The following is a 19058-nucleotide window of genomic DNA, read 5'->3' as shown; positions in this document are numbered from 1 at the left end:
TATCATAAACTTTATGCTGTTAAAGATTAAGCTCTCTAAAATGGGGATTTAAAGATTTACTCTTTGCTTTTTATGAATTGAAATCATACTTTGTATTCTTTGTTTCTTTCACAGATAAAGTCGTGACTATATGAATTGATATTGTTGATACTGTAGAAGCTAAGAGCAGTGCCTCGCCTATAGATAGCAAGAAAATGAACACATCAGTACTATACTTGCAAGGCACCTATTCTGCAATTAACTGGAATGAATTGGGAAGCAGACCCTGAGCCCAGGTAAGATAACTGCTCCAACTAGCACCTGAATTTCAGCATGGGGATGCCCTGAGCAGGAGATCTACTTAACCCGTGCCTGGTCTTGACATATAGAAACTCTGAGTTATTAATTTTTTGCTGTGTTAAGACCCTACATTTATGGAAATTTGTTACATAGCAACATAAAACGAATACAGATACTAGTAAAAGTTATTCCTATCAAGTACAAGTGGTGAAAGTCAAAGTTTAATGTACTGTGTAATTGCTTTGGAGAATACGAATGAATTAATACAGAAAAGATGATAACACTGTCTAATAAATGAAGAGCATATCAGCACCAATTAGGCTTAACCTTGTTTAAAAACATTTTTTTTCTTTTTTTCTGGAACCAATCTTGCTGACTGGCATCCCTGTATGCTGTTTTGTACTCAGCAAGTCCATTCTATTGAGAGATCACTATAATGAAATTGCAGCATCAGTGCTTTCTAACAGGGCCATGCTTACAGTGCATGTGGGCAAGTTACACACTCTAAATCTAATTTGTGTTTTCAATAAGAAAATGGAATTTTTTAAATACTTTTAACATTATTTCGAGAATTCAGGGCTCATCATGCCAAACAGACGAAAAAGCAGCCTTATTTATCTTAATTAAAGCTCATCTTAATCAAGATACTGTCAGACAATATTTCTTGAAAGACACTTCTTAGTCTCATCATCATATCAGTCACAAGGGAAGCACCATCAGCGGTACATATTTGAATACACAGCTGAAAGCCAAAATGAAGAGTCAGTTCTAAAATCTTATATAATGAAGCCTTACTTCTTGAATAAAACATGATAGGGTAGTCACTTAATTCAAATATTTGGAGCCTGGTGTCTTAACTAATTTTTTTTCAGAATCTGCACAAGTAATTTTATATATATATAGACATATATATATATTCTCCTCCCAGGAGGAGAAAGACAGTCCCACTGGAGCAGAATCCTAAGTTCAATCTGAGTTAAGATCAGCAGAGACCCATTCAGGCTCCCCCTACATTAGCAAATTGCCCACCAACTTAAGATTTGTGAACTAGTAAGTGCTGATTTTTATACACCTCTGAGATTTTGTGGTTCTTTGTAATAACATTATTATAATAGCTAATTAATATATTTTCTAAATTTCATTTACTTACTATACAAAACAAAACAAGAACAAATTAAGAACCAGTATTGAATTTAAGTAATGAAAAACACAAAAATGTTAAAAAAATGTTAATTTTAGAAATTGTTCTAGTAGGGCTTTAGTATCAACAAGCAAAATTTGGTAGCTGTCTGTATAACATAGTTTAAAGCAATGCAAGTTCAAATGCACATGCCTTTAAAGGAATCAAAATGGAGATTGGTGATAGTGTAAACTGGTAAATTCATCTTTAAAAATTGTTATTATTTGCTAAATGAATATATGCATATCAGGAGTGTCATTGGGTCCATTTCTTGGAATACATTTTAGGAAATTTGTATATATTTATAACAAAATACATACGAAATTATATTCATAGCACATTAGTTAATCTCAATTGCAAAACACCTCATTGAATTTCAATAGTAGAAAATATAAAAACATTAGTCAGCAATTATGAAAGAAGCTACAGCGATATAAAATAAAATCAGAAGATTTCACTGGCATAGTGTTGAAGAAAAAAGACAGACGAAAGAATACATACTATATAATTCCACTTCCACAAAGTTTTTTCATAGGACTAGAAGTCAGAAATGTGCTTATACTTTGGAGTATTGTCTGAGACAGACCTTAAGAGCTGGGTGGCTGATAATTTTTCTTTGAGTGACAGTTATATCACTAAAATCGCCTCATAAATATTATCAAGTGGCACATTCATGATTTCTGCACATTGATATTATATATATGGATATATATATATATCCTAAAAATTAAGAAATGTCAATGTAAAGGTAGAGGTGGGTCTATGAAAAGTTCTTTAGTGCTGAAAAACAGAAAAAACATTAAATACCATAAGAATCACCACAATCCAGAGCCCTTTTTTGACCTCTGTTTCTTCCTTTCCCAGATACCTGCTCAGAGAGGTGCTAAAAATTTATTTCTTCAAATACTATTCTGACCAAATATCTCTAGTGGAATATCTCTAATAGAATATTAAAAGGCTTATTTATCATTGTAGTTGGAATTGGAACTTAACTTATGGTTATAAATACAGAATTTTTTTTTCTTTGAAAACTCTTACATGTCTCATATTTTTATGTAGGAGATGTTAGGATATTGATATTAAATCTTTTGTGCTTTCTCTTGTGGGCATTTAGTACTATAAATTTCCCTCTACACACGGCTTTAAATGTGTCCCAGTGATTCTGGTACATTGTGTCTTTGTTCTCATTGGTTTCAAAGAACATCTTCAGTTGGAAGTTCTAGCCAGTGCACTCAGGCAAGAGAAAGAAATAAAGAGTATTCAATTAGGAAAACAGGAAGTCAAATTGTCTCTGTTTGCATATGACATGATTGTATATTTAGAAAACCCCATCGTCTCAGCCCAAAATCTCCTTAAGCTGATAAGCAAATTCAGCAAAGTCTCAGGATACAAAATGAATGTGCAAAAGTCACAAGAATTTCTGTACACCAATAACAGACAAAGAGAGCCAAATCATGAGTGAACTCCCTTTCACAATTACTACAAAGAGAGTAAAATACCTAGGAATCCATCTTACAAGGGATGTGAAGGACCTCTTCAAGGAGAACTACAAACCACTGTTCAACAAAATAAAAGAGGACACAAACAAATGGAAGAACATTCCATGCTCATGGATAGGAAGAATCAATATTGTTAAAATGGCCATACTTCCCAAGGTAATTTATAGATTCATTGCTATCTCCATCAAGCTACCACTGACTTTCTTCACAGAATTTGAAAAAACGACTTTAAAGTTCGTATGGAACCAAAAAAGAGCCCGCATAACCAAGACAATCCTAAGCAAAAAGAACAAACCTGGAGGCATCACATTACCTGACTTCAAACTATAATGACAAGGCTACAGTAACGGAACAGCACAGTGCTGGTACCAAAACAGATATATAGACCAATGGAACAGAACAGAGGCCTCAGAAATAACACCACACATCTACAACCATCTGATCTTTGACAAATCTGACAAAAACAAGCAATGGGGAAAGGATTCCCTATTTAATAAGTGGTGTTGGGGAAAACTGGCTAGCCACATGTAGAAAGCTGAAACTGGATCCCTTCATTACACTTTATACAAAAATTAACTCAAGATGGATTAAAGACCTAAATGTAAGACCGAAAACCATACAAACCCTAGAATAAAACCTAGGCAATACCACTCAGGACATACGCATGGTCAAAGACTTCATGACTAAAACACCAAAAGCAATGGCAACAAAAGCCAGAATTGACAAATGGGATCTAATTAAACTAAAGAGCTTCTGCAGAGAGAGAGAGAAAAAAAAAACTCTCATCAGAGTGAACACGCAACCTACAAAATGGGAAAAAAAATTTGCAATCTACCCATCTGACAAAGGGCTAATATCCAGAATCTACAAAGAACTTAAACAAATTTACAAGAAAAAAACAAACAACCCCATCAAAAGTGGGCAAAGGATATCAACAGGCACTTTTCAAAAGAAGACATTTATGCAGGCAACAGGCATATGAAAAAATGCTCATCATCACTGGTCATCAGAGAAATGCAAATCAAAACCACAATGAGGTACCATCTCACGCCAGTTAGAATGGTGATCATTAAACTGTCAGAAAACAACAAATTCTGGAGAGGATGTGGAGAAATAGGAATGCTTTTACGCTGTTGGTGGGAGTGTAAACTAGTTCAACCATTGTGGAAGACAGTGTAGTGATTCCACAAGGATCTAGAGCTAGAAATACTATTTGACTCAGCGATCCCAATACTGGATATATACCCAAAGGATTATAAATCATGCTACTATAAAGGCACATGCACATATATGTTTATTGAGGCACTATTCACAATAGCAAAGACTTGGAATCAACTCAAATGTCCATCAATGATAGACTGGATTAAGAAATTGTGGCACATATATACCATGGAATGCTATGCAGCCATAAAAAAGGATGAGTTCATGTCCTTTGCAGGGACATGGATGAAGCTGGAAACCATCATTCTGAGCAAACTATCACAAGGATAGAAAACCAAACACCACATTTTCTCACTCATATGTGAGAAGTGAACAATGAGAACACATGGGCACAGGGAAGGGAACATCACACACTGGGGCCTGTCAGGGGGTGGGTGGATGGGGGAGGGATAACATTAGGAGAAATACCTAATGTAAATGATGAGTTGATGGGTGCAGGAAACCAACATGACACATGTATATCTATGTCACAATCCTCATGTTCTGCACATGTACCCTAGAACTTAAAGTATAATAACAAAATAAATAAAAAGAAAAATTACAATGTAAATACCATGGTGTCTGGAAGAATTTGAGTTCAAAAAGAATTCAACACTGGTGTTGTAACTTAGGGATCACCATTCTACAAATACTATTTAAAGTCATAGCCCTGGATGAGATTCCCTAAAAAGAATAACGTAAGGAAAGAATGAAGCCCATTATTACATTTGGTCTATCTAATATTGCCAGGTCTATATTGCTTCATTTTTCAGAACAAGATCCTCTGACAACATACTTTGCTTTAACATTAGTTTTTAGAAACTGTATCTGGTATTCAAAATATTAAGAATTATTTCACATGGATTTTCTGTAATAATGTATTTTGACTTTAGATGAGATTCAAATTTTAATTTGTATTGTTTCAATTTGCTTTATAAACTCTAAAACAATATAATGCTTAGTTTATTTATGAATAGGTTTCTGCTACCATCTCATTCAAATTATGTTCAGAAAATAATTTGAAGTTAATATTGGCAATAACATTTTAGATTTAACATTAAAAAACATAATTTATGAAAAAAATAAATTGGCACTCATTAAAATTAAAAATGTTCACTCTGTAAATTTTTTGTTAAGAAAATGAGAAAACAAGAAATAGATTAGAAAAAAATTGCAAAAACATATACCTAATAAAGACAAATCTAAAATAGAAAAATAAGACAATTTACCAATAAGAAAATGAAAAATTAAATTAATAAGAGGACAGAAGATCTGAACAGATACCTCACTAAAGAAAATATGTAGAAATATGTAGGTAGAAAATAAGTCTATGAAAAGATGCTCAAGATCATTTATTATTAGGGAATTGCAAATATAAACAGCATAACATGAAGCATGTGTTAAAGCCAGATATCACTAGAAAAATTTTATTAGATATGTAAAGTTTTATTTCATTTATAGCACTTTATTTCTTTTTTTAAGCTGACTAAGTCTTGGTGAAGATATGGTACAACAATAACTTGCATTCCTGCTGGTGGGAATGCAAAATAGTACAGCCACTTTGGAAGACAGTTTGACAGTTCCTTTTAAAACCAAACATAGCCTTACCATAGAACTCAGCAATTATGCACGTAGGTATTTACCTAACTGATTTGAAAACTTATGTCCACACAGCATCCTGCATGTCAATATTTGTAGAAGCTTTATTCAGAATTGCCAAGAACTGGAAGCAGCCAATATAACCTCCAATGAGTGAACTAATAAACAAATTGTGGTACACCCATACAATGAGATATTATATACAATAAAAATAAATGAGCTATCAAGCTACCACAAAAAATACATGAATTTTAAATGAATATTACCTAATGAAATAAATTAACCTGAAAAAACTACATACTGGATGATTCCCATTATATAATATTCTGGTAAAGACAAAATATAAGAACAGTAAAGAGATAAGTGCTTGTCAAGGGTTTAGGGAAAGGATGGTAGGGTTGAGTAGATGAAGTGTGGGACTGAGGATTTTTAGGGAAGGAAAACTATTCTGCATGTATGTATGTATTCACTGTGATATTGTAACAATGAATTCATAACATGAAGCATGTGTTAAAACCAATTGAACTTTACAGCACAAAGACTGAACCTTAATGTATGTAACAAAAAATATATATTTATGAGGTTGAGGCATATTAGGAATAAATAATGTTTGTGACCAAAGAATCTAACTATATCGCTAAGATGAGAAACATTCTCTCTGAAGGGGCTGGGGTAAATGATGGAGACATACGTAACTTTGGCAATGTGTATGTAGATTAAATTCAAAAGGAAATGCATGTAAATGCTACAGTCCAGTTGGTAAATTTGCTTCCTATGGGCACGTAGGTTAACAAGTCTGAGACTGCTATACATGTATACTGGAATTGAACAATTAAATAAATGGATGTTGAAAGTTGGAGGAGCCTCATGTTTCTGCTGGAGTGAAAAGATACAAATAACAAGACAAGTCTAAAATGATTCATGCATGTGTTAGTGAATTCAAGTTAGAGACACCAGTATAAACTAATGCTTAGCTTAATATAGATACAGATGGTTTATATAGAAATATGTAGAGATCTGGGCATCGCTGGTGCCCTGGTTTTGGTTTCTAATACCATTCTCCAATAAAGTTAGCCAGGGCTCCACGGATAAATGTCTGATTCTAGGACTGGGCCAGGAAATAAACAAGATGAGTCTGAAATATCTTGTAGTTACCAAAAGTAAGAAGGATTGAAAAAAAAACCAATGGGAATATATCAAAGAGACAATGAAGCTAAGTAAAAAATATGCTAATGACCAAACCTGGATTAATTTGACCAAAAAATACATTAAATTGCATTGAATTATAAATTAAATCATAAAATAAATATCCCAATGTTTTAGTCTGTTTGTGCTGTTATTAAAAATATCTGAGGCTGAGTAAATTTATAATGAAGAGAAATTTAATAGCTTACAGCTATGGAGGCTGAGAAGTTCAAGACCAGGGTCCTGGTATCTTGTGAGGGCCTTCTTGCTGCATCATAACATGGCAGGAAACATCGCAGGGTGGAAGGGCAAAGATAAATCATTAGTCATTAGAGAAATATAAACTAAAAAATCAGTGACATAGAACTATACACCCCTGGAATGACTATAATAAAAAAGACAATACTAAGTATTGGTTATTATAGAGAAAAACTAGAGCCCCTCCTACTTTGATATGGAATTTAAAATGGTATAGCCACTTGGGTAAACTCTTTGACATTTTCCTTTTTTAATTTTTGAGGTAGAGTCTCACTCTGTTGTCCAGGCTAGAGTTCAGTGGCACCATCTCAGCTCACTGCAACCTCTGCCTCCCAGGTTCATGCAATTCTCCTGTCTCAGCTTCCACAGTAGCTGGAATTACAGGTGTGTGCCACCATGCTCAGCTACCTTTTTTTCTTTTTTTGTATTTTCAGTAGTGATGGGGTTTAGCCATCTTGCCCAGGCTGGTCTCAAACTCCTGACCTCAAGTGATCTTCCCGCCTCAGCCTCCCAAAGTGATGAGATTACAGGTGGGAGGGTATTTTCTTAAAAACTTAAATGCAAACTTCTCATATTACTCAACTGTTGCACTGGTAGGGATCTATCCAAAAGAAATGATAACATCTTCATAAAAATAATTGCATACAAATGCTCATAAAAGCATTATTTATAATATTCCAAAGGCGGAAACAATTCAAATATACAACAGTTGGTAATAGATGAACAAAATATATCAATACAATGGAATATTATTCAGTAATAAAAAAGACAAAACTACTGATTCAATGTATAAGGTCAGTGAATCTTAAAAAAACATTATGTTAAGTGAAAATGCTAAATACAAAAATAAAACTATTGTATATTTTCACTTCCGTGAAGTTTGCAGAAGAGGAAAATTTATAGAAAGAGTATATTGATGAATAAGGGTTTGGGACAGAGTGTGGTAATGGGTATTGATTGAAAATGACTCAAGGAAATACCTGTAGTAATATGAATGCTTTAAAATGAGAAGGTGGTGATGGTTGCACTTCTCTACAAATTCGCTAAAAAGCCATTAAATATGAATCATTGAACACTTAAAGGGTGAATTATATGGTAATATTTTTAGTAAATTTTCCTTAGTAATGGTATTTTTGAAAAATGAAAGCATATATCTACATTGTAGCATGAATTTTAGCTGAGGAAATATAAGATCGTGAACATTTTTTAAAAGACATCTGTGACAAGAAAATAAAGATAATGGGTCAGCTGAAGGGAATAATTTATCTTAGGAATTATGCAATGTAGCAAATTCCCTTTTCCAGGGTTCTACCTCATTATCAAAATGTTGTAAAGTAATAAATGCACTCATAATTTTATCTGGTAATTCTAACCTATTTGTGTAAAATTAAATCCTATCCCTCAAAATCCACTTTGATTTTCTTAATTGTTTGAACTCCTGGATGACAATGAAAAGCTAACACAATGCTTCAACAGGAAGAGCTAAGTAAGAAATACGGATTTAGCTAGTAATACACACTGAAATCTCAATAAAAATTATTATTGGCCTCCCGGTTTGGGACGTTTTCATGGATTATATCCTGAAATATGTTTTCTAAATTTGTTCCATTTTCCCCATCTCTTTCAGGTGTATCAACCATAGATTCAGTCTCTACATAATCCCATATCTATCAGAGGTTTTGTTTATCCCTTTTCATTCTTTTTTCTCTATTCTTGTCTGCCTGTCTTATTTCAGAACGACAATCTTCAAGTTCTGAGATTCTTTCTACTTGATCCATTCTGCTATTAATACTTGCGTTTGTGATTGCATGATGAAATTAACATATTGTGTTTTTCAGGTCTATCAGGTCAGTTATGCTCTTCTCTGTATTGGCTGTTTTGTCTGTCAGCTCCTGCAATGTTTTATGATGATTTTTATCTTCCATGCATTGAGTTACAATGTGCTCTTTTAGCTGAGTGAAGATCGTTTTTATCCATATTCTGAAGTCCACTTTTGTCATTTCAGACATCTCAGGCTGAGCCCAGTTCTAAACCCTTGCTGGAGAGGTGATGTAGTCATTTGGAGGAAAGAGAGGGCACTCTGGCTTTTTGAGTTTTCCGTGTTCTTGTGCTGATCCTTTCTCATCTTTGTGGGCTTACCCTCCTTCAATCTTTGAAGTTTCTGACCTTCGGATAGAGTTTTGTTCTTGTTTTTGTTTTCTTGTAAGTCTGGCCACTTTTCTGTAGGGCTGCTGCAGTTCACTGAGTGTCCACTCTAGTCCCTAGTTGCCTCTGATTTTCCAGTACCTGGAGGTATCCCCAGAGAAGGCTGCAAAACAACAAAGATGTCAGCCTTATCCTTCCTCTGGGAGCTCCATCACAGTGGGATACAGACCTGTGGCCAGCCTGAACTCACTTGTCGGAGCTGCCTAGGGGCCCTGGTTGAGAGGTCTCACTTAGGAGGAACTGGATTGGGATACCTTTTTAAAAAAGCAGCCTGGCCATTTTTACGATATTGATTCTTCCTATCCATGAGCACGGAATGTTCTTCCATTTGTTTGTGTCCTCTTTTATTTTGTTGAGCAGTGGTTCATGTCTAAAACACCAAAAGCAACGGCAACAAAAGCCAAAATTGACAAATGGGCTCTAATTAAACTAAAGAGCTTCTGCACAGAAAAAGAAACTACCATCAGAGTGAACAGGCAACCTACAGAATGGGAGAAAAATTTTGCAATCTACTCATCTGACAAAGGGCTAATATCCAGAATCTACAAAGAACTCAAACCAATTTACAAGAAAAAAACAAACAACACCATCAAAGAGTGGGTGAAGGATATGAACAGACACTTTTCAAACGAAGATATTTATGCAGCCAACAGACACATGAAAAAGTGCCCATCATCACTGGCCATCAGAGAAATGCAAATCAAAACCACAATGAGATATCATCTTACACCAGTTAGAATGGTGATCATTAAAAAGTCAGGAAACAACAGATGCTGGAGAGGATGTGGAGAAATAGGAACACTTTTACACTGTTGGTGGGACTGTAAACTAGTTCAATCATTGTGGAAGACAGTGTGGCCATTCCTCAGGGATCTAGAACTAGAATACCATTTGACCCAGCCATCCCATTACTGGGTATATACCCAAAGGATTATAAATCATGCTACTATAAAGACACATGCACACGTATGTTTATTGTAGCACTGTTCACAATACCAAAGACCTGGAACCAACCCAAATATCCAACAACGACAGACTGGATTAAGAAAATGTGGCACATATACACCATGGAATATTATGCAGCCATAAAAAATGATGAGTTCATGTCCTTTGTAGGGACATGGATGAAGCTGGAAACCATCATTCTCAGCAAACTATCGCAAGGACAAAAAACCAAACACCACATGTTCTCACTCATAGGTGGGAACTGAACAATGAGAACACTTGGACACAGGGCAGGGAACATCACACACATAGGCCTGTTGTGGGGTGGAGGGAGTGGGGAGGGATAGCATTAGGAGATATACCTAATGTAAATGATGAGTTAATGGGTGCAGCACACCAACATGGCACATGTATACATGTGTAACAAACCTGCACATTGTGCACATGTACCCTAGAACTTAAAGTACAATTATATATATATATATATATATATACACATACATATTTACAAGCATGAGCCACCATGCCCAGCCAGGCTGCTTTATATGTATGTGTGTATGTGTGTATATATATATATATATATATATATGTGTGTGTGTGTGTATATATATATATGTGTGTGTATATATATATATATATATATATATATATATATGAAGCAGTCTGGCCATGCTTTCTTAGAAGAGCTGTGCCATGCTGTGGTACTGCTAGCCATATGCAGAAAATTGAAACTGGACCCCCTACTTACACCATATACAAAAATTAACTCAAGATGGATTAAAGACTTAAATGTAAAATCTCAAAACTATAAAAACCCTGGAAGACAATCTAGGCAATACCGTTCAGGACATACGCACGGGGAAAGATTTCATAATGAAAATGCCAAAAGCAACTGGAACAAAAGAAAAATTGAAAAATGATATCTAATTAAACCACAGAGCTTCTTTACAACAAAAGATACTATCAACAGAGTAAGCAGACAACTTGCAGAATGGTAGAAAATTTTTACAAACTATGCATCTGACAAAGGTTTAATATCCAGCATCTGTAAGGAACTTAAACAAATTTACAAGAAAAGAAAAACAACCCCATTAAAAAGTGGGCAAAGGACAGGAACAGAAGGAACAGACACTTATCAAAAGAAGCTATACATGCAGCCAACAAGCATATGAAAAAGAGCTCATAATCACTGATCATTAGAGAAATGCAAATCAAAACCACAATGAGGTACCATCTCACACCAGTCAGAATGGCTATTATTAAAAAGTCAAAAAATAACAGATGCTGGCAAGGTTGTCGAGAAAAAGGAGCACTTATACACTGTTGGTGGGAGTGTAAATAAATTCAATCATTGTGGAATATGGTGTGAACATTCCTCAAAGACCAAGAGGCAGAAATAGCATTTGACCCATCAATCCCATTATTGGGTATATACCCAAAGGAACATAAATTGTTCTATTTTAAAAACACATGCACACTTATATTTATTGCGGCACTATTCACAAAGGCAAAGACATGAAATGAACCCAAATGACCATCAGTGACAGACTTGATAAAGAAAATGTGGTACATATACACCATAGAATACTATGCAGCCACGAAAAAGAATGAGATCATGTCCTTTGCAGGAACTTGGCTGGAGCTGGAGGCCATTGTCCCTAGCAAATTAATGCAGGAATAGAAAACCAAGTACCGCCTGTTCTCACTTATAAGTGGGAGCTAAATGATGAGAACTCGTGGATACATACAGGGAAGCAACAGACACTGGGGCCTACTGGAGGATGGAGAGTGGGAGGAGGGAGAGGATCAGCAAAAATAACTAATGGGTACTAGGCTGGCTTAATACCTGGGTGATGAAATAATCTGTACAACAAACCCCCATGACACATGTATACTTATGTAACAAAACTGCATATCCTGCACTTGTACCCCAAACTTAAAATCAATGTTTAAGGAAAACCTAATTATTCCTATAAAAAGTCTCAATTCTTACTCTCATAAGGTCTGGCAAAGAAATTACCTAATATAACATCACTCAAATCTAGGAGTATACCCATAACTGTGATGACACACTTGAACAAATCAAAGTGCTAACTAGTTAAATAATTTTCACTTATTTCTGGAGGCTTTTATCCATTCATCTAGCATCACTGACCACACCTTCTGCCCCAATTACCAGAAGGTCCCTGAAACCAGTTGTGGAGGTCTAGACATTTTCATTAATCCACAGCCCCCCACTGCTTCTCATTGTTACCAGGCTACCATACCATGTGGTATTGTATATATCTTCTAAGAGTCAAACATTGTGTCCCAAATAGTTTTAACTACATTAACATATAACTTTTTTTTTTTTTAATTGAGCACACAATACCAGTCCAGAATCTCCTTTTCCCAAGACCAATATCCTATCAAGGACCTTATAGCTTTTCCCTGCCACTAAATCTTTTATTGACCAGCTCCCTAGTCCACTGTGACCAATCTTCCTAGCTTTGAGACTTGTGGATTAGTCTTCACCCTTTACAGGCAAAGGTAAATTGGCCTCCTTGGACTCCAATGGCCAACACTGCCAACCAGGCATCTCAGTGAATACATATGTGTGGATTACCAATCAGCTGAAGAATAGGTAAGAATCAAGGTCCTTGATAGGATATTGGTCTTGGGAAAAGGAGACTCTGGAGCTCTCTCTCTGTATCTTTCTCCTGTTCGTGCCTTTCTTTTCTGTTTTTCAATTCTCTGGCTTGTGCATTCCAGCTACTTTGTTCTCCCAAAATTCTCAACTCTGTATCCTCAATTGAGGAGCCTGCAGGAATATGTTTGGGTTCACTCTCTCTATGCTGTGTCCTATGAACTCTCTCCAGGCAGTAAAATGGGACAACTCTACAGCTTAAGTGATACTTCACCTAAGAGAGAACTGCCTTGTGCTATTTAGTGTCCAATGTCTACAAACACTTGCCTCACATACTTTGTTCTGTGTTTAACTGTTTGAAGCAGAAGGATAAATAAATTCCGTATGAACCCATCATGGCTGGAAAAAAGAAGCCTCATCTCCCAAACCCAGTGAGGTTTTAAAAATTATTGTTATTAATATTATAGCAATTGCTCCTGAAAAGTCTCAGAATAATAGCAGACTTCACTGACTCTAAGATGTCATTGGGTTTTAAATGCACTATTATGTAAGACTAAGAAAGAGTAACACTCTTTTACATTGCTATCTCTATATAAAGATTTCAGAGACATTAGAGGTAGAAAAGTGGCACCAAGTTAATGAAACATGATCTCACTGACAATATATGGCAAATAAACATTATAATAAGATTCAAATTCATATGTGATATTTAACTAGTTTTACCTGCTCTATTTTTGTAAGTTAGATACACACAGATATTTCATTTCTTTGTAGTTATCCTAATAAGGAAGTTTTTTTGCATAAATGGGTGAGAGTCTTGTAGAAACTAAAAATTACATACAAAATGAGAGTATCTGGTATTCGCTGGCCTCTTAGAGGCTTAAAATATATCTCTCTGCGACGATGACATACTGACTGAGCATTTCTATCAACTTCTTATACAATTAGAGACTTCAAATAGCACTGTGGTGTTTCTTTAATCAAATAGAGTTAAAAGACAATATGAAAAGGGAATAAAGATTGTAGTGAAACATAACTTTTAAAATCTTTGGAGTAAACACTTACCATATCACTATTCTGAAACAGAATGTTTACATATTTCCAGTTCAGCAGTCCTTCAGGTGATGACATTCAAAACTGAAATTCAAATTTGAATTCCAGATGCAAGTCCACAGGATTCCCAATGGACAAACTTAATTAACTCTCACAATTTCTTGAAGCTTTGCTGGCTAAGGAGATGTAGTAAGTCTAAAATACATAATTATCTGGTATTCATAAATATAGCAAATGGGGTCTATTATATATTTAGAACCTAGATCTTTAAAGAACCAGCTATATACCAAGGAAGCATAAAAATCACAATCATTTTTCATCAGTTCATTCAGTCCCATGTAACTAGTTCTTGTTCTGCTTTATCTTGGGTTAACTAATTGATGAACTGATTAGTTTCTCTACTGTAGTTCTAAAAGTCCGTACACAGTCTAGTGGTGTGTTCTCAGAGTTATTTCAGCAATGCCATGAGAAGCCTGTATTCCAGATTAACTGTCATAGTTCTGTCTGTGGTTTCTGAGACAGTCACATTTTGTTAAAAATGAAGCACTTTGGCTAGTAGTTAATTACAAGAACTTTTAGGGAAGAATCAGAATAAAATTAAAATTATTTCTTGATGACAAATAGCTTTAAATCGCCATGGTTAAAGATCTGATGAGAGTTTAACAAAATATTTGGTTTATGACATCACAGGTTATATTTCCAGTTATTTTTGTGGCATAACAATTGAAATTATTACTGGTAACATTATACTATTGTGTCCGGAATTGGTGGGTTCTTGGTCTCACTGACTTCAAGAATGAAGCCGCGGACCCTCGCGGTGAGTGTTACAGTTCTTAAAGGCGGCGTGTCCGGAGTTTGTTCCTACTGATGTTCAGATATGTTCGGAGTTTCTTCTTTCTGGTGGGTTCGTGGTCTCGCTGGCTCAGGAGTGAAGCTGCAGACCTTGGCGGTGAGTCTTACAGCTCTTAAGGCGGCCCGTCTGGAGTTTGTTCCTTCTGATGCTCGGATGTGTTCGGAGTTTCTTCCTCTTGGTGGGTTCGTGGTCTCGCTGGCTCAGGAGTGAAGCTGCAGACCTTCGCGGTGAGTCTTACAGCTCTTAAGGCCGCGCGTCTGGAGTTGCTCGTTCCTCCCGGTGGGCTGGTGGTCTTGAGAGGTGACAGCATGCTGGCAGTCCTCACAGCCCTCGCTCGCTCTCGGCGCCTCCTCTGCCTGGGCTCCCACTTTGGTGGCACTTGAGGAGCCCTTCAGCCCACCGCTGCACTGTGAGAGCCCCTTTCTGGGCTGGCCAAGGCGGGAGCCAGACTCAGGAGCCCGGCTGGCTTCACCCAGTGGATCCCGCCCACCGGCCGCAGATGGAGCTGCTTGCTAGTCCCGCGCCATGTGCCGGCACTCCTCAGCCCTTGGGTGGTCAATGGGACTGGGCGCCGTGGAGCAGAGTGCGGCGCTCGTCGGGGAGGCTGGGGCCGCACAGGAGCCCACGGAGGCGGATGGGGAAGGCTCAGGCACGGCCGGCTGCAGGTCCCTAGCCCTGCCCCGCGGGAAGGCAGCTAAGGCCTGGCGAGAAATCGAGCGCAGCGCCGGTGGGCCAGCACTGCTGGGGGACCCAGTGCACCCTCCGCAGCCGCTGGCCCGGGTGCCAAGCCACTCATTGCCTGAGGGCCGGCAGGGCCCGCCGGCTGCTCCGAGTGAGGGGCCCGCCAAGGCCACGCCCACCCGGAACTCCAGCTGGCTCGCAAACGGCGCGCGCAGCCGCGGTTCCCGCTGGCGCCTCTCCCTCCACACCTCCCTGCAATCTGAGGGAGCCGGCTCGGGCCTTGGCCAGCCCATAAAGGGGCTCCCACAGTGCAGCGGTGGGCTGAAGGGCTCCTCAAGTGCCGCCAAAGTGGGAGCCCAGGCAGAGGAGGCGCGGAGAGCGAGAGCTGTGAGGACTGCGAGCATGCTGTCACCCCTCACTATGATGTGTCATGGCTAGGTATAGCATTAACAAATTTCTATGAACTTTGTACAATTTCTGAAATAACTGTGTTAATAATATTTGCCCGGACAAATATCATGTAGAGTAGGCTGAATATCTTTTTTATTTGACAACACTTTTCATGCAATTTAACATATCAAATAAACCAAATAATTTGTAACATCTCTCTTTTACACAACAAAAGAATAAATTGTTTGAGGTTATTCAGCGACCTCTTGGGAATCTCAATGTCAATTAAAGAACAACAATCTTTTATTTAGGATTTGATTTTGGAAGGACAAAATTGTAAAAAATATGTTAAAAATTAGTTTTTGAAAACTGCAGTCTGCATGCTCTTAATTAAGAACATGATGAAGGTTAACATAAAGCACCGGAAATTCATCTGATAGAACAGAAATCTTGGTTTCCTATGCAGATGAATTAAATGGTAAATAAAACCTTTCACAGTCTCTCATTAAGATAATACTGTAATCAGAACAGTAATCCAATAAAGCTATAATTTGAACAGAAAAAAGACAAATTTTTGTTTTGCATCAATCTACTTTTGATAATAAACTTAATTTTTTAAAATGTTGTAAATAAATGAGTTCAATCTTTGCCAATTTGGCCAAATAATTTTTTTTCACAAACCTTCTCTAACTTTCCATATATATTCAGTTTTTGTCGTGTATTTTTCTTTCTTCTCATTCTGGAAAAACCGATTGTTTTAGTTTAGGACGAATTATTGTCCTAAACACATTCTTAATACCTTATATACTTTTTCTTGTCAAACTACATTTATATTCCTTTCATACTTTTTGTACTAAGTTGTTTCCCTTATATATTTAGTAGTTTTATTTTCATATGTTGATTATAATTTTAACTATTAGTAATCGTTCCTTAACAGAGAAAGTTAGGCAGTAGACATTTGTAAGTTGTCTGTTGCTTACCAGAATTCTGTAGATAACTAGCAAACTTTACAATTATACTATCTGACAATTTTATTGGTATGAATTTTCTCACAGTATAATTTTTCGATATGTCAAAAAGTACATGTTTATTACCAGAACTAAATATCTTTAATACCCTTATACCATATAAAAATAAGATGTCAAAAGAATATAAACTGAATCTTACGTTTGGTAATTAAGGTTTCCATAGTTTATCTTACTCAGAAATTATCTGGAACTTTTTTTAGACAGATGTATAATGTTAATCAAAGCTAGCCACCATCTCCAGTTTCTTACCTGTTGACTGTTTTTATAGCACATGCATGCGAGACAAGTATAAAACACACACAAACTACAAAAAGTTAAATGCATAGGTTTTTTCAATTGTTTTACTATATGTTTAACATGCATAAAGTACTGGATTTCAAGAAATTCATTTTTACTGCACCTTTACTTGTATATTTTTTCTTAGGATGAATTTATAATTTTGGCTAGTAAAACCAAGTAGAACAACGATGTATGCTCATACTGTACTAATGCTAATATCTTGGAAAACATGGCTGTTTTTATTAAACCAACAATATTAAATTAGTCTTTAAAGATTTACTCAAAATACATGAACTAAAAAAGTATATGGGTTACTTTCTATGTTTCTGGGAGTGTTTGGAATATTTAATTTATATAAGCATTTATTTATCTCTAAACCAATTTGAATAGAACTTTTTAAAATTTTTTATAAGTTCATTTTTAATACCATCTACAATTAGATAAATATCACATATGCATAACATACATACATACCTATATAGCTAAACACACAGACATACATGGAGACCTTACAGCTTACATTCTAAATAGAAGACTCTGCTTTTCCCACTTTACATTTCTTCTCTCAGCTGTATTTCTGGAAGATAGAACAAGCTAAGTTTCCCTATTTAATATGAGGGTTAATGCTTTTTACCCATATTTACTGGGGAGACTTTTAGGATTTTCTTCAATTCCAATATGTATTCTTAAGGAGGCTGTGGATATTGCTCAGCATTAGTAATAGCAAATCAGGAGGTAGCAGTAGATAATCTATTAATTTGTATAACATGGGCCACATTATTTAATCTAGAAAACATAATTAAAAGAGAAGATAAATATTTTTACTATTTCTGTAATTGGCTAAAATATTTGAAAATCAGTTATCCATTCGTATGACAACATTTAATAAGGAACTTCTTAGAATTCACTATTTTTTTGTTAAATATACAAAAGGGAACACAATATAGTCCTCTGCTTTTAGAATCTAACAGACTACATCATCATTCTCATCTGTTACTAAAGAAAATAAAATTGCATCCATTAGAATATTTAATATTCCAATAGGTTTCAATTGTGGTAAATACCCAAAGATTTTATAAAGTCAGCTACCAGCCATCATAATCTATATTATTAAGAAACAATTATGCCAGAAAACAAAATCAATGATAATTCTCTAGGAAATCATATCCAAAGTAATTAAACAGTGATATAATAAAGTATTCACTGCCAGAAATGGTTTTTTGAGAGTTGAGGATAGTGGCCAATGATGAAGGACTTTAGGAAAGTGAAAATGTAACATATTTTAATTCGCTAACAGTTATTTCACACTAGGTATCCATACATTTAGTAGTAGTAATTGAATTCCAAGTATAATCAATTAATTGCCACATTATTTTAAATATTCTTTTGAAAGGAAAGTATGTAATAACTATTAACATCTTTGGAGTTCAAAAAAGTAAAAAATTACAGATGCTATGGTTTTTCTAAATTAACTAATGTCTATTAGGCATTAGTCAACAAAGACTCATTGAATTTTAATGAACCAATTTTTAGATATGTTCATCAATAAGATTTTACAGGGATTTTTTTTCTAGTCTCAACTCATGGAAGACATTAATTATAATGAAAAGAGCAAGCTGCTGTAAGTGTATTTGGGCAATTGCAAGAAAATCCAGACTGTGAAAATACAAATTTGGAAATTAAAAAGGGAGTTTCTCATGAAAGCAAAATTGAGAATGCTTTCAGTTCACCTGTATTTTCTTTATTTCTATGGGGGAAAATTCACTGAAGGACACAGTCATTGTGGAAGAAAAAAATC

At 35.8% G+C, this 19058-nt stretch overlaps 1 long non-coding RNA gene across 2 annotated transcripts in view; it reads left to right on the top strand.

The window, feature by feature from the left end:
- LOC129480347 (uncharacterized) overlaps positions 1-19058 on the top strand; it is a 39208-nt gene that overhangs the window by 2382 nt on the left and 17768 nt on the right. For both annotated transcript variants that reach the window (XR_008657002.2, XR_010120429.1), the window contains exon 2: positions 115-275. This is a non-coding gene — a long non-coding RNA (uncharacterized lncRNA). The remainder of the gene's footprint in view (positions 1-114; positions 276-19058) is intronic.

The sequence above is a fragment of the Symphalangus syndactylus genome, chromosome 4, assembly GCF_028878055.3.
Source record: "Symphalangus syndactylus isolate Jambi chromosome 4, NHGRI_mSymSyn1-v2.1_pri, whole genome shotgun sequence".
Taxonomy (NCBI): domain Eukaryota; kingdom Metazoa; phylum Chordata; class Mammalia; order Primates; family Hylobatidae; genus Symphalangus; species Symphalangus syndactylus.
Note: the sequence above shows the minus strand (reverse complement) of the source record. Positions and strands in the feature narration are given on the sequence as shown.